Source organism: Solanum tuberosum, unplaced genomic scaffold (genome assembly GCF_000226075.1).
Source record: "Solanum tuberosum cultivar DM 1-3 516 R44 unplaced genomic scaffold, SolTub_3.0 scf00099, whole genome shotgun sequence".
Lineage (NCBI taxonomy): Eukaryota > Viridiplantae > Streptophyta > Magnoliopsida > Solanales > Solanaceae > Solanum > Solanum tuberosum.
Window position 1 is genome coordinate 646,672 of NW_006239023.1, and position 15,265 is coordinate 661,936.

At 29.4% G+C, this 15,265-nt stretch overlaps 1 long non-coding RNA gene across 1 annotated transcript; it reads right to left on the bottom strand.

The window, feature by feature from the left end:
* Positions 1 to 8,634: 8,634 nt before the first annotated feature.
* LOC107060783 (uncharacterized) lies at positions 8,635 to 9,873 on the bottom strand. The gene is made up of 2 exons (XR_001473523.1): positions 9,692 to 9,873; positions 8,635 to 8,913 (listed from the first exon to the last, which is right to left on the bottom strand). It is a non-coding gene; the product is annotated as an uncharacterized lncRNA (long non-coding RNA).
* Between the last annotated feature and the right edge of the window lie 5,392 nt (positions 9,874 to 15,265).

Below are 15,265 nucleotides of genomic sequence, written 5' to 3' on the forward strand. Positions count from 1 at the left end.
TAAAGTGTTAAAATGAAAAATGTGGATAAGTTAGAGGGGCTATATATGTGTTTGGCCTTTATTTAAATTAAATATATTTACCAGCAAATTAAAATAATACGGTTGAATTTGTTATAACGTCAAAGACATGCGTTTCAATTAAACTCATTGATTGATATATTAGCAGTTAAATAATTGTAAGCGAATTAAGTAGAGTGCAATCGGTCTTAAACCTGTGGGTAGATTAATATGGAAGTGATTGATAGTTAAGACTTTATAAAATATATTAAAAGCTTCAAGTAATTATATGTATGTCAAGATTACTATTTCATTAATTATAGATAATGAAGGATAATATATTAACCAATAGAAAATTTCTACTCGAACCCTAAAGTACTATAACGTCCGATAGAAAAGCTCTATCTGAAAATACTATCACGTGCAAGTTGATAAATAGCAGGTTAGTATCATTTTTATCAGGTTGCAAATCAATATTTTGAGATGTTATATAACCTTAAAACAAGAGATTTAGTTTTATATTAATTCTTGTATACTACAGGTCAGTGGCGGAGCTAGGATTTTTAATAAGGGGTTCAAAATCTGAGAAGTAAACACATGAACTATTGAAAAGGGTTCAACATTTATTATACATACCTAAAAAATAATTTTAATTATATATAAATAGTACTAATATTTTTCGCTGAAGGAGGTTTGGATGAACTCCTAAGTGTTAAGTATATGCTGCCTCCGCCCCCGCTAGGGGTACATGAAATTTGAATTCTCGACACATACCTAATAATATTATAACAGAGACGTAAAACTATACTTATAATTATAGCTCAAAGATAAGATATTTAAATTGGATCTAATTGGCCCTTAAAACATCAGAGTCATTTGAAGCATATAGAAATCAAAGACCTTAATCAATTTGACCAAACCATGATGTATTTAAGAAATTTTTATAGTTGAAAGAGCAATGTCCACAACAAGTTCTTTCCTTATAGAGAAAATGGCCAAAAGCCCCCCAACCTATAGTCAGATTTCCACTACACACTCATACTTTACGAGAGTCTTATTACACCCTTGAATTATTTTAAAATGAAGTTATTTGCTCCCTAAATGTTGATGTGGCAAAGAAGGTGTAGTTCACTCTCTTTGGGAGAGTGAGAGATAAAAAGATAGTTAAAATATTAACTTTATAAAATATTTGCTTTTATTTATTTTTTTACCTTCTTTATCTCTTCCCTTCAATCTTCATCATCAGATCCATACTAGATATTCGGCGGTGGCTCACCTCGACCACCAGGTCACCGTCCCTCATCAGATTTTCATCACTAAGTCAATTCTCATCACCAAATCACATACTTTTCATCATATCTCCACTTTTCATCATTTTGAAAATTTGTTGGTAGCTCAAAATCAAAATCAAAATTGAAAGTTAGAAGAATCTAATCTTAGACTAGTCATTAATGGAGGAGTTCACTAAGTAATATATTCAATTAATGGAGAAGAATTCATCATTGGGTAACAGACCCTTTAATGAAGAAGACCCGTTTATTGAAATTGTTGTAAACATCAATCGAATTTCTCATATCAACATTGTTAAATCTAAATCAATACTAGTTCCTCCGCAAGTCTGGTACCTTTATCCCGGCAGGCAAGTATCGTTTATCGGTGATTCTTTGAAGAATCGATCTTTGAGAAATATTATAATAGTGGAAGAAGAAGCAATATTTAGTGATAGAGTTTTTTGTTTGTCTCTAGCTTTAGAAAACGAGATTTCCTGGTGTGCGGTGAAGGTCGAAGTTTCCATAGTCATGGTGTCCTCTCGTCAAATTTGCAAAAGGTTCAAAGAAAAAGAAATTGAGGAATGGAAAAGAAAGAGAAAAGGAGAAGATGAAATCTAAAATAAAAAAAAGTAAAATATAAAAGAAAAATTAATTTTTTTTATATGAAAAAGGGTAAAATTACGTGGCAGCGTGTGTTGAATATCACTTAATACAAATCTGGGCTTGAGTTTGTAGGGGGTAGATATTTCACTTTTAAAAGATTCGGGGGGTGATAGGATCCCCGTGAAGAATAAGTGTGTAGTTGGAAATTCGATAACAACTTGGGGGGGAGGGGGGGGGCTTTTTGATCATTTTCTCTTCCTTATATAACTTTAACTTGGATATTTTAATGCATGTCTGTCTTCATTACCTTTGTTTTTTTTTCCCGATTTACTATATATAACTGATCTTTTTAGCAAACTAATTATGATAATTAATTCAACGTTATCCTTATCAATAAGTAGTAATGCCGGCAAAATGAGCCCATATTTTGGTAAATCGCTCAATTAGTCCATATTTAATGGGTTGGGTGAGTGACTTTTTACATGGGTAAAATATGGGTTGATACCCATATTCAACCCATAAAAATATGGGTAAAATATGGATTGACCAAATGAGTTAAGCTTCTAACTTTTATTCACTCAAATTCATGATATTACCAAATATATTGTAACTTCTCTTCCTTTTTATGTTCTTCTATAAAACTAATTATTTTTCTCTATAATTAAAAATGTGAAGTCTTTGGCCCTCCAAAAATATCTATTTTAAAGGTACATTTCTTTTGTTAATTCTAACTATTTATTTTTTATTTGTTTAATTTTATATTAGATAATAAATAATAGTGTAAAATAAGCAAATCATGTACTAGTATTGACATTGCTTAAGGAAAATAAGAAAAGAATTTAAAAAATATATATTTAGGAAAAATATAATGTAAATCTAGAATTGTTGAATTGCAAAAAATTTTAAGAAGAAATATATGGAAGTAAATAACTATGGTTAGGACTTTATTTTAATTAATTAGATCTCAACCATTAATTCTAAACTATGACATGCGTTTCTAATCCAAGCTAGAATTTGGAGAAAATGGAGAGAAGAGAAATGGAGATGAGCCGAATCCAATTTTTTAAATTTAGGAAAAAATATATCACTTTAACTTTTATGAATAAAATGGATAATTTAGCTAATCTACTGAAGTAAATCTTATTTGAAAGTTCACTTGTATCACTCACGTATACATATTGATGAACGTGACCTATAAAATGGAGCTCGGAGTCAAAAGGGTAAAAAAAAATTGTCAAAAATGGCACATCAATTTTGTTTAAAATCAAAAGGGCAAAATCGCTCCTGATGAAGTGATTTCCCTCTGATACAATGACAAAAAATCGCTACCCTAGCAGCGATTTTGTCCAAAAACTTTTTTTCTTTTTTATTTTTATTAAAAATCGCTGCTCTGGCAGCAATTTTAAGTCAATTTTTTTTCCTTACATATCGCTGCAGGGGCAGCATTTTTCATGCATAGTGCTATTATTTTCATGCCTATTGTTAATTATTAATAATATAAAAATGCCTATATGAGCCTATTGTTAATTATTAATAAAATAAAAATGCCTATTCATGCCTGTTACAACAGCGATTTTGAAGAAAAAAAGTTTTTTTTTTTTTGAGAAAATCGCTGCTAACAGCAGCGGTTTTAATTTTTTTTTAACGGACGACGTTAACTTTTGTTAGAAGAAAATCGCTCCTAACGGAGCGATTTTGCCCTTTTGATTAATTTTTTTTTGATGTGCCGTTTTAATTTTTTTGAAAGAAAAAAGTTATCCTTTTGACTCTGGACTCCTATAAAATGTACTACTATTATTTTCAAAAAGTATCAAACGACAAGATGATTCCCTATCCAATACATCACAACAATGATTTCCTCTTATATATTACAAAAACAACAATCACGTGGGGACTTTGAGATTGGCCGGTTAATTATATTATTCATTCATTTACTTACCTACATATATTGCTTACCTACCAACCTTACCAATGCATCAGCAAGAAGAAAAAAAAAAGATTATGGAGTAGTTATTTTTTAGTCCATTCCAGAAAAAATGTCATCTTATTATAATTAAAAAATAATTTATTAACTTTAAAATATTATTTTTATCCTTAATGAAATATGTATAAGTGCCTCTACATGATAGACCTTAATATAAAATTCAAATGTAATGATAATAAGTGATTGGGTTTGTAGTTCCTAATCTAAATCTAGTGACTCTAGAGACTTAGTAATATGGGAAAAAAAAATTGTTTTAACATTGACAGTATTGGGAGCTCTCCTCTTTTTCACAAAGAAGCAAATTGAAAGCTAAGTAGTGTGAATTAATTTTATAAATTTTCCATAAAGAAAATAATAGCTCCTACGTTACTCATAATAAATGAAACTATTAATGGGTTTATGGATACTCGATTGATAGATGATAGATTTTCTACTGTGATGGCTGGTCTTAATTCTCCTAACTTTAAACACTGTTGGAATAATAATTACTACTGTTTTTTTCTTGGATAATTTTGATTTTATCGTACTATAACTCCGAAGACCGATACTATAAAGAGAAAGTCATGAATGTAACTGCATGTTGCATATATTACTCTATAAATAATGTCGATAACACAATATGCTTTTTCAAAGCAGAAAATAATAATGCTTAAACAACGCCCATGGTTTTGGACTTTATCAGCAGGTTTAATATTTATTTAGAAGAACATATCCGTAACATGATTATCCAAGTGGATATTATAAAATTGGTAAATGTACGTTAAGTGGTCTATCGAGTGAGTCACTGTCTCTCTTTTTTTTTTTTTTTTTTTTATCAGTGTTCTATATCCATTAGAGTTCGACTAAATTTCATTCGCACCAAAAAATTCCATTGGAAGTAAAACGTCCTTAACAAAAGTGACTCTATACCGAAAAAGATTCAAACCCGAGACCTCTAGATTAAAAATAAAGGAAGTACTTATCATTCCACCAAGGTGATACAATTTTATTTTTAAGCTATTTGTTTCAAAAGAAAAAGAAAAGATAAAGTATAAGAAAATGCCAGCACTTTCATCAGATGATCATGGTCACACTATACAAATTAATAAGTTTTTGGAAACTTACACAAATCTCACTATTTTAGGATCAAATTATTTAGATATATTTAGTCTGTAATATTATGAATCTTATCAGATTTTGGTGCGTTCAGATATATGAATCCAACTGAGCCCACAATAACAGCTAAAGAGAGAAGCACATAGAGAGCTTTAGTAAAAGAGGAGGATTTTGTTTTGGGAGAATCCAACAATGGTTGACTTGAGAGGAAGTAGACATGACTTAGTGAAAATGTGGAGTGTGCTTCTCATTTCTTATGTTATTATTATATATAGACTCAAAAAAGGGCCAATAATGTTCGATATTATTTTAACATACATCTTGTAAGAAACAGTACATTTTTAATAAAGCTACTTTAATTTACTTTATTAGGTGATCTGGAAAGATTAATCAGGTATTATATTATTAATGTTTGACCAATGCGAGTGTTTCTTTTCATGGCGAAGTAGGTATGGTTAGTCCATATATGCTAGTATATGTAGTTTTTTTATTTAAATTAATTATGTTTAACCAACAAAATAGTACGATTGAATTTGTTATAATGTCAAAGACAAACATTTCAATTTAACTCATTGATAGGTATATTAGTAGTTAATTAATATAATTGTAAATGAATTAAGTAGAGTGCAATCGGTCTTAGATGTGTGGGTAGATTAATTCGGAAATGATTGACAACTAAGACTTGGTAAAATATAAAAAGCTAAGCTTCAAGTAATTAAGAATATCATTATATTGTTTAGAATCCAGTCATTTATATGTATATCAAGACTACTATTTCATTAATTGTAGGCAATTAAGGCTGATATATTAACCAATCGAAAAGCTTCACTCTAGCCTTGAAGTACTATAACATCCAATAGAAAAGCTCTATCTGAAAATACTATTACTCATGCTAGCTGATAAATAGCAGGTTATAATCATTTTTTATCAGGTTACAAAGCAATATTTGGATGTATATATAACCTTAAAGCAAGCGATATAGTTCTATAATAATTTTTGTATACCACGGGTACATTAAATTTGATTTCTCCACACATACACAGTACTAGCATTTAGAAAGCTCAAATCTTACGCAGTCATGTTTTTTTATTATAATAAAGTGTCGGTGTAATAATATAACAGCGACGTAAAACTATATATACTAATAAGTTATAATTATAGCTCAAAGATAAGATATTTAAATTGGATCCAATTGTCCCTTAAAACATTAAAGAGTCATTTGTTTAAAGCATATAGAAATAAAAAACAAGAATCAATTTGACCAAACCATCATCTATATAGCCATGTATTTAAGAATTTTTTCTAGTAGCAATATCCACAACAGTTCTTTCCTTTTATTTACAATAAACTTTAACTTGGATATTTTAATGCACTGTCTGCCTTTGTTCTCTTTTTGTTTGTTCGATATACTATATATTATTGATCTTTTTATTTGTTCACCTTAGCAAATTAATTAAGAGAATTAATTCAACGATATCCTTATCAATATAAGTAATCATCCCAAACTAATAAAAATAATGAAATTCATATTTAATAAAAAAAGAACTATTCATATATTAAAATTTGTATGACTTTTATACATGGTTTGATTACAAAAATGAGAAATAATAATCTCTACGTAAAATCTAGCATATGTTATGCAATATTGTTTGGTTAGTTTTTCCTCTTTGCACCTAAAATATAGCATTGCTAGCTAATATAATGTTTGGTTCATGTTTTTCTTATTCTGATAACTAATACATTATAAGTAATGAAGGAATGTCGACGTATTATCTCATGTAGTAGTAGAAGATAAAATAATTAATATTTCTAATCTCTGCATAACTAATGTCTATATAATTACTAATGATGTATAATTAATCTTTATATTATTTCTTTGTCCATGTTTACTTGTCTACTATACTAAAAATAGTTGTCCAGTTTGATAAATTAAGAGATAATTTACTTTTTTATGTTTGTTTTACCCTTGCTATTAAATGTTATTCAACATATAATATATTTCCCAAAGAATTAAATTTAGCTTTTTTCAAAGGATAATGTAGTAATATTACTCCTATTATTTATTAGTATTTCTTAAGGTATGTGTCAAGTCAATAGGGGACAACTATTATTGACCAGAAGGCAGAAGGAGTACTAAATTTGCATACTCTAGCAACAACTAAGCAATCCCATAACTTGAGTCGATCAATTCATGGTCTATTGAAAAGGTTTTTCACTTTCACAAGATAAGAATTAGGTTAAGTACACATCATTACTCTTTGACTTCATTTATGTAATTACATTAGATATGTTATTGTTGTTTTAGAATCATAATTATGGAATAATTTTATTTTTTGTATTGAATAGAAATATAATGCGGATATACAGATTAAATTTTAAAACACATTCCAACTAGCCCAAATTCGAAAAAAAATTGTTTTATTTGAAATTGGTTGGGTTGTGTTCCTGTGTAATAGGAAATTTTTTATTTACACTACTTATTGCGACAAATGCTTGTCAGAAAGTGTTTATAGTACTTTTAATACTTTATTTTTTATATTAACATATTTAATATGAAGAATTACTTATTATTGTAATGTCAATTCAATATGATAATATATAAATAATTTACATTGTTAACCCACAAGCATCAACTTGTTCCTTAATAGTGTCAAAATAATTATAAATAGATTACTCGGTTTACGATGGTATGTATAAATCAGATATTCCCTGAATTGGTGGCTTTCATATATGATCACTAATTAAATTGGTTGTTGGGCACTAAAAACGACCTCTCATGCATGCCTTTTCTGTTAATCTAAAAAATGAAATAAATGAAAACCAAAGTAATTCATGTTGCATTATTCTATCAGTAATGGCGACAAGAAAACATGCTTTTCCAAAAGAATATTTTGCTTACATAGAAAATAAATTTGTACCGAATAGATGATTTGTTTTAGGCGATCAGTTTCCAATTTGAAAAGTGGTACGAGGAATATGAATTTTTTTTCTTAGAAAGAAGAGTGAACTTTAATTGGTGTTAGAGTGTCATCAAAATGAACAGAGTTAGGACATATCATTAATCGATCTAATAAGATTGAATTAAACTCCAGTTACACGTAAAAAAAAAAAAAATCACTTTAACTTTTATGAATAAATTGAATAACTCAGCTAATTTACTGAAGTAGTAAATCTTAAAGTCCTGAAATATTTGAAAGTTTCCTTGTATCACTCAACGCAACCTATAATTAAGCCAGCAGACATATTGAACGTGAACCACTATAAAATGTCTATTTTTAAAAAGTAGTCTAAATTAAACGACAAGATGATTCCCTATCCACGATAGACATCATAACAATGAATTCCTCTTTTATATTATTAAAAAAAAAAAAACAATCACGTGGGCACTTTGAAATTAATTAGCCGGTTAATTATATATATTCATTTACTTACTTGCATATTGCTTACTACCAACCTTACCAATGCATCAGCAACAAGAAAATAAGGTTATGGAGTAGTTCCTGCTATCAATAAACAATCCCATTTTATGTGATTGGACATCAAATTTTGATATATCTCTTATAATATATATATATATATATATATATATATAGGCCCGTGCAATAGTGATATATATATTACTTGTTCAAATTAGTTTGTTTTGATATTAATGAATGAAGGATTAGGCTGTTTGTAGAAGATGGCTAATATTATATATTATATATTAATATGTACGATAGACATTAGTATGGCATAGATTTGAACGATCTGCACATACTAACTAATGTAATACACGCAAAATATAACATATAGTACATGTTGCAGTTTTGCTATATAAGATTAGCATGTCATTGTTTATGACATATTTTGAGGACGATGCAGTTTGCTTCTCCATAGGTAATGTGCCTCATGCAAAAAACCAGAGCATAGCCATTATGTTGTCCCTATTATAAGCAAAAGTGACAAAATGGGAGGTCTGAGTTCCTGTAATTATAGAGTTTAAAGTATGTTAGAATAAAGCACTTTGAATATAGGGATCAAATAGAAAGGAAATGATGGAATGATGATAAAAGTGGTACATTTGCTGTTGAATTGCTGTGTGATTGCCCTAATAGTGTATGCATAGTGTATGACATCATAACAAAGTAGAATAAGGAAAATGTAGAAGACTGTGTGCAGCGGAAGTTATGAATGTGAGCAACATTGGTCCGAATAAAATGTGAGAAGTCCAACTCTGTTTTGCTGGTTTGGAAGGCAGTTTGACTGGATGTGAGTTGAGCTGTTGGAAGGAGTACAAATATGAAGGAGTAAGAAATTAGGGTTGGTGGCAGAAAGAGCTGCTGCTAACTGTGAAGTAATGAAGCTGGTCAATTGTTATAACTAAAATAAGCTATTTCAACTGTGAACATGAGATGAGGGTTTAGAAGTAAAGCGATAACCAATTGATTTGAGTGTGGATATGAACACGAATAGACATTTTGTAGGGTTAAATTAATGTGGGAGTTGTGAATGGGATGTGAGACATAAATGGGGAAAAAAGACAAATTTCCAAGCAGGTAAGTGGAAATACAAAAGGAGTAGTATGACTTAAGTATGACATTTACAAAGTTTGACAGGAACTATATGGATACGTGTATTAGAGAGAGTAAAGTACAGCTGAAGGTACAGGTTTTTAGCAGGAAATTTGGAAATACTTGGGAAAATATGCAAGTAATAATCAGTGTGACCTATAGGTTGGTCTGAAAGTGAGAAGTAGACTGACCTTTTACACCTTTTTGGTTGGTGTGGGTGGTTCAAATTCTGGCAGAGGATTTGAACAGGTAGCTGCAGTAGTGGTTGGCATGATCCTTACTTCACTTATTTCCAAAGGTTTAATCTTCTTAGAAGTCCTATCAGTAGTGCTCTGTGGTGTATGGGGTTTTTCCATGTAGGAAAGAACGGACAACGTTGAGAAAGCTAAATTTAGGTTTCAAATTTGCATCTGTGAAATTGGTGTAAAATATTACTTCCTCTGTCTAAAGAAGAATATTAGTTGGAAAAGTCGACGGCCTATAAAAAATAATAGCATAACTTTCTATTTCATAATTCTTACTTGTAAAATTATACTCCCTACGTCTGTGTCATCCTTTCCTTTTTAGTCCGTCTCAAAAGAATATCAACTTACTATAACTAAAAAATAATTTAATAACTTTAAAATACTCCTTTTACCCATAATGAAATACGTATAAGTGCCTCTACATGATAGACCTTAATATAAAATTTAAATGTAATGATAATAAGTTATTGGGTTTTGTAGTTCCTAATATAAATCTAGTAACTCTAGAGACATAGTAATATGAAAAAGATAAAATTGTTTTAACATTGACAGTATTGTTGGAAGCTCTCCTCTTTTCACAAAGAAGCAAATTGAAAGCTAAGTAATGTGAATTAATTTTATAGATTTTCCGTAAGGAAAATAATAGAGATATCGCTCCTACGCTACTCATAATAAATGAAAGTATTAATAGATTTTCTACTGTGATGGCTGCTCTTAATTCTGCTAACTTTAAACACCGAAGGAATAATAATAGAGTATTGTTTTTTTCTTGGATAGTTTTGGACTTTATCTGCAGGTTTAATATTTATTTAGAAGAACATATCCATAACATGATTATCCGAGTAGAAGTTATAAAATTGGTAAATGTCAAGTACTCTATCGAGTGAGACATTTTTTTTTTCATCCGATATTCGATATCTATATTAGAACCTGACTAAATTCGATTTGCATTAAAAAATCCAACACATTAAAGATAAAATACTCCCTAACAAAAGTGATTTCATATCCAAAAAAAAATACAATTTTATTAATAAGTTATTTGTTACAAAAGAAAAAGAAAAGTATAAGAAAAGCCAGCACTTTAATCGGATGATCATTGTCACACTATTACAGATTAATAAGTTTAAACTCACAAAAATCTCACTAGTTTAGGAGCAAATTATTTAGATTTATTTTAGTTTGTAATTTACGAATCTTAATAGTAAATTTTTGTGCGTTCAGGTACGTCCAGATACATGTATTCAGAAATACATTGAGTCAAATCTACATCTAAGTGATTTTAAGCTTTTGAAGTGTTTGATAAGGTTAAAAATAACTTAAAATAAGTAAAAAATAACTTTAAAAAAGTTAAAAACTAAAAGTAAGTCTCCCCTTACTTTTTATTTTTTAACTTAAAAATCATTTAAGTTTAACTTTTGAATTTTTTTTAATCAATCCAAACAGGCTCTAAATATCTATTTACTTAAAATAGTAAAAAGTAAAAAAAGAAGAAGAGATAGTTTAGCTATATTGACCGTGACCCTGAGCCCGCACCCTGTTTGAACAATTATAATAGCCTAATTTAACAGACGGGACATTGTTTTTATTATCTCTTCTTATTTTGAATAAATTTAGTATGGATTTGGTAATTATATTATGACAAATTGCATTGAATAAAATAATTTAACTAAAAAAAATGTATCCTTCTGAATTCACTCTTTCTAGTCTTAAAACTATACGCCAAATTATCCTTCCGTAGAAGTCCAAAAATTTGTTTGACACAGTTTAATCCAATAAGAGGTTTAAGATATAATTTATTTATTTTTAAAAATTTTATGATCTTAAATATATCATAACACTTGTATGGTTATAAGACTTTTGAAATTTATGCTCTGAAAAAATGTCATAATATTTATGTGGCTATAAAAATATTTCATTAAAAAGATATAAAAATATATCAATTTTATTAACGTACTAATAAAAAAATAGTATCAAACAAAGTTGATAGATAGAGTACTATTTTTTCATAGTTGCAAGTCTCGTGGCAAACATGCATGTTACATAGAATTTTACCGATTCAAAGTGCATCGATATTTACTAGTTAAGTAGTTATAAAAAATACGTAAAAGGCATAAATTTTTCCTTGAACTTTTTTTAAAAAAAATAACTATTTAAAACATAAAAAAATAAAATCAAACATATATTACATCGAAATAAATCATGAATTTTATTTTTCTTTACCTTTTTAATCACATTTAAAACAAAATTCAGACACTTTTAACTATTTATTAACAGTTAATATTTATTTATACTTATTAAATTAATATTTGTTTATGCTTATTAGTTTTCAAAGAAGTCTCTTTATAAATTTTATCTAAATGAATACGTTAATGAAATATTCACATAAAGATAATTACTTCAAAATCTATTTGTTGTATAGGTAGATAAAGCCAAATAATTAGAGAACAATTATTTTGAAAAGTGATATACAATTTTTTCTTTTTCTATTTCTATCTATGCATAAAAAAATTGACCATATAGCTTTTTCCTTCTATGGATGTGACTTTGTAGTTGTTGAGACAAAATTACTATAATAACTTCACATTTAGAATAAACACTATCACTTAGATTTGTGTGTGCATTATATAGATATAGCAACTTTTTGAGCATTAAAATCTATTATCTATAATTATTGTAAACCATTATAAGCTTTTCTTTTTTGCAGGATGATTGGTGTTTAATGTGCATACTTGAGTTTTTATTTTTATTTTAATATACCGTTGAAGTTATTATTTACACATATTTAGTGTGTAGCATTTATTTGATAATATTATTTAATAACAAGTTAAATTTTGAAATTGTCAATAGATTAATTTTTATAATTACATTTATTAACTAACCGCGCAATGTGCCGCCACATCATGCCATGTCTGAAATTTTAAAAAATTATATTTTTTTATTTTTAATTAACTTTTCTTTTGTTAACTATATTTTACACTAATTAATCTCTCATTAATTATTAAAATTCTCTAATAATTATATTTTCTTCATAGCAAAATTACAACTAGGAAAGTTTCAACAATGACCACCAAGAACACTAATCGAAATCTGGAGCTGATTCATGGAGTGGAAAATTCTCTCATTCACTCAAAAAAGCCCGTCATAGCTGCGGGGGCTGAGAAACCCCTAATATTATATATCTTGCCGATGACATTAAAAAACCATTTGTTAACAAACACAAATCAAAACTCACAAAACTTAGATTGATGATAAGTAATTTTCTAAGCAAGCTGAGAAGAATTAAATCGAAGAAGAAAGAAGGAGAGATTTTTACTTAAAAGAAAGAGGAGAAAGATGTGCTTCCTCAAGAGGGGTGAGGTGAAGAAGAAGAAGAAGAGGGTGGGTTGTGAAGAAGAAGAGACGTGGAGGGTGGGTGCGTGGGGTTTAATTGAATTTTTTTTTTCTACTTTAATAAATTTGACGCGCCTATTTTATTTGTTTAAAAATTATTTTACCAGATCAGTTTTAGGGGTAAATAAATTTATTATTAAAATAGTAAATGTGTGTAATAGATCGTCATGATAATTTAAGCGTGTAATGACTTTTCGTAACAAGTTCAGAAAAGAAATCTATGCCTTTTTCCCTAAAAAATAGCAAGGTGAAGTCTTATACATTTATAAAACGAATTAGTTAGTTTAACACAAATTGGTTCGTATTAAACCTGTTGTTAGTGAAAACTTACAAGATAACAAAAATACAAGATTACAATTGAAAATACAAATGAAGAAATAAATCTCTTCAGGCTGAAGCGCGGATATCTCTCTCTCTTTAAGGAGATTCAAGCCCATTGCAGCAAATGTTTTCACCGGTCCAGCAGTAGTCCTTCTTAACTTGTCCCCTCCAGGATACAACAGCCTTAACACAAAGTATAACTCAACAACTCTGGACAAGAGTTGAGTCCAAAGCTCCACAAAAAGAAACACTTCCCTTCAACTAATAAGAACTCTCTTTTTGACAAACCTTATGCACTATATATTTCTTGTTGTATTGTGTGTATCAAACCAAATGAAGACCACCACTATTTATACTAGAAGAAGTCTTCCTAGCAATGAATAGGAAGATAATGATATAGTAAATAGTGAAGATAATTGACCTAGAGGTTACATATGTTACATAGGTTACACAGAATAATGGAGGAATAAAGAGTGAGACAATGGAAAAGTAATGGTCATAGTTGACCACTACTCATTCTGCCAAGAAACCCAATGGACAAGTACCATTACACATTCACTATACGTTTGACACATGATAATAAATATGACATCAAATGTCATCAACTGTCAAACGGTAGTAACGCAACTAATGTGTTATTAGGCAGAAAGCAAATGGCATTTGCAAAGTATAATAATATTAAAAGATATAATAATATTAAAATGTCACAACAATCCCCCACTCATTTTAATATTACATAAGAGAGTCTATCAGCTGAAGGAAGACTACTATGCATAATGAAGATGTGCTCTGCATTGAACCTCCACTTAATGAAACAGTAACTTTTACTCCAGAGTCGTAGTGGTCTCAAACTTGAACTATGACTGCTTAAGGGAAATAAAATATCACTGCTCACACATAATAATCAAGGTGTTGACATGAGCTTTAAAGTCGGCACGTTATGGCCATGTGCTATCTCGGTTTCATGAGTGCTTTTGAGAATAAGCCAAACTCTCATAGGAAGCGACCTACTTCCACACATCACATATGGGAAATCTGTCGAGAGTGATCATGTAAGCTTAACACTCCACCCATACGGTTACATATATTCATTAAGAGTTTTGTCAACTCAACCTTCACAAATCACTACAGGAAACAATGCACTCACATCATAGGAAGGGAATAAAAAGATAGAGCATTTTCACAACAAGTCATCATATGATTAGTTTTTCCTTTTGAACCTAGTTATAGGATCTCTAGTCCCCAGGTTGGGTTTCCTCATATATGACTCAATGATTTATAGGCTTCAATCCCATCTCCCTCGATGTGCTCCAGACCTTTTCTCTTGTTATTTCTCTTGTTAAGGCCTTAGTAAGAGGATCTGCAAGATTATCACAAGATTTGACATATCAACATTAATGGTACCATTTGTCAAATATGATCTTACATTACTGTGTTTCCTCCTTATAGGTCTGGATTTACCGTTGTAGTAACGGTTTTGAACTCTACCAATCGCAGCGGTGCTATCACAATGAATTAAAATAAGAGGAATTGGTTTCCAAAATAAGGTATTTGAAATAACAAATCTCTTAACCAATTCACTTTCTCACTAGCTCTGAAGCTAAATCAATTAGTTCAGCCTCCATGGTAGAGTTAGCAATTATAGTTTGCTTTTTTGATCTCCAACAAACAGCACCACCACCTAAAGTAAAGACATAACCAGTGGTAGAACATGAATCACCTGATAAAGTGTTCCAATATGCATCACAAAAGCCTTCAAGTACAACAGGATATTTTTTATAGAACAAACCACAATTTTTCGTTCCAATT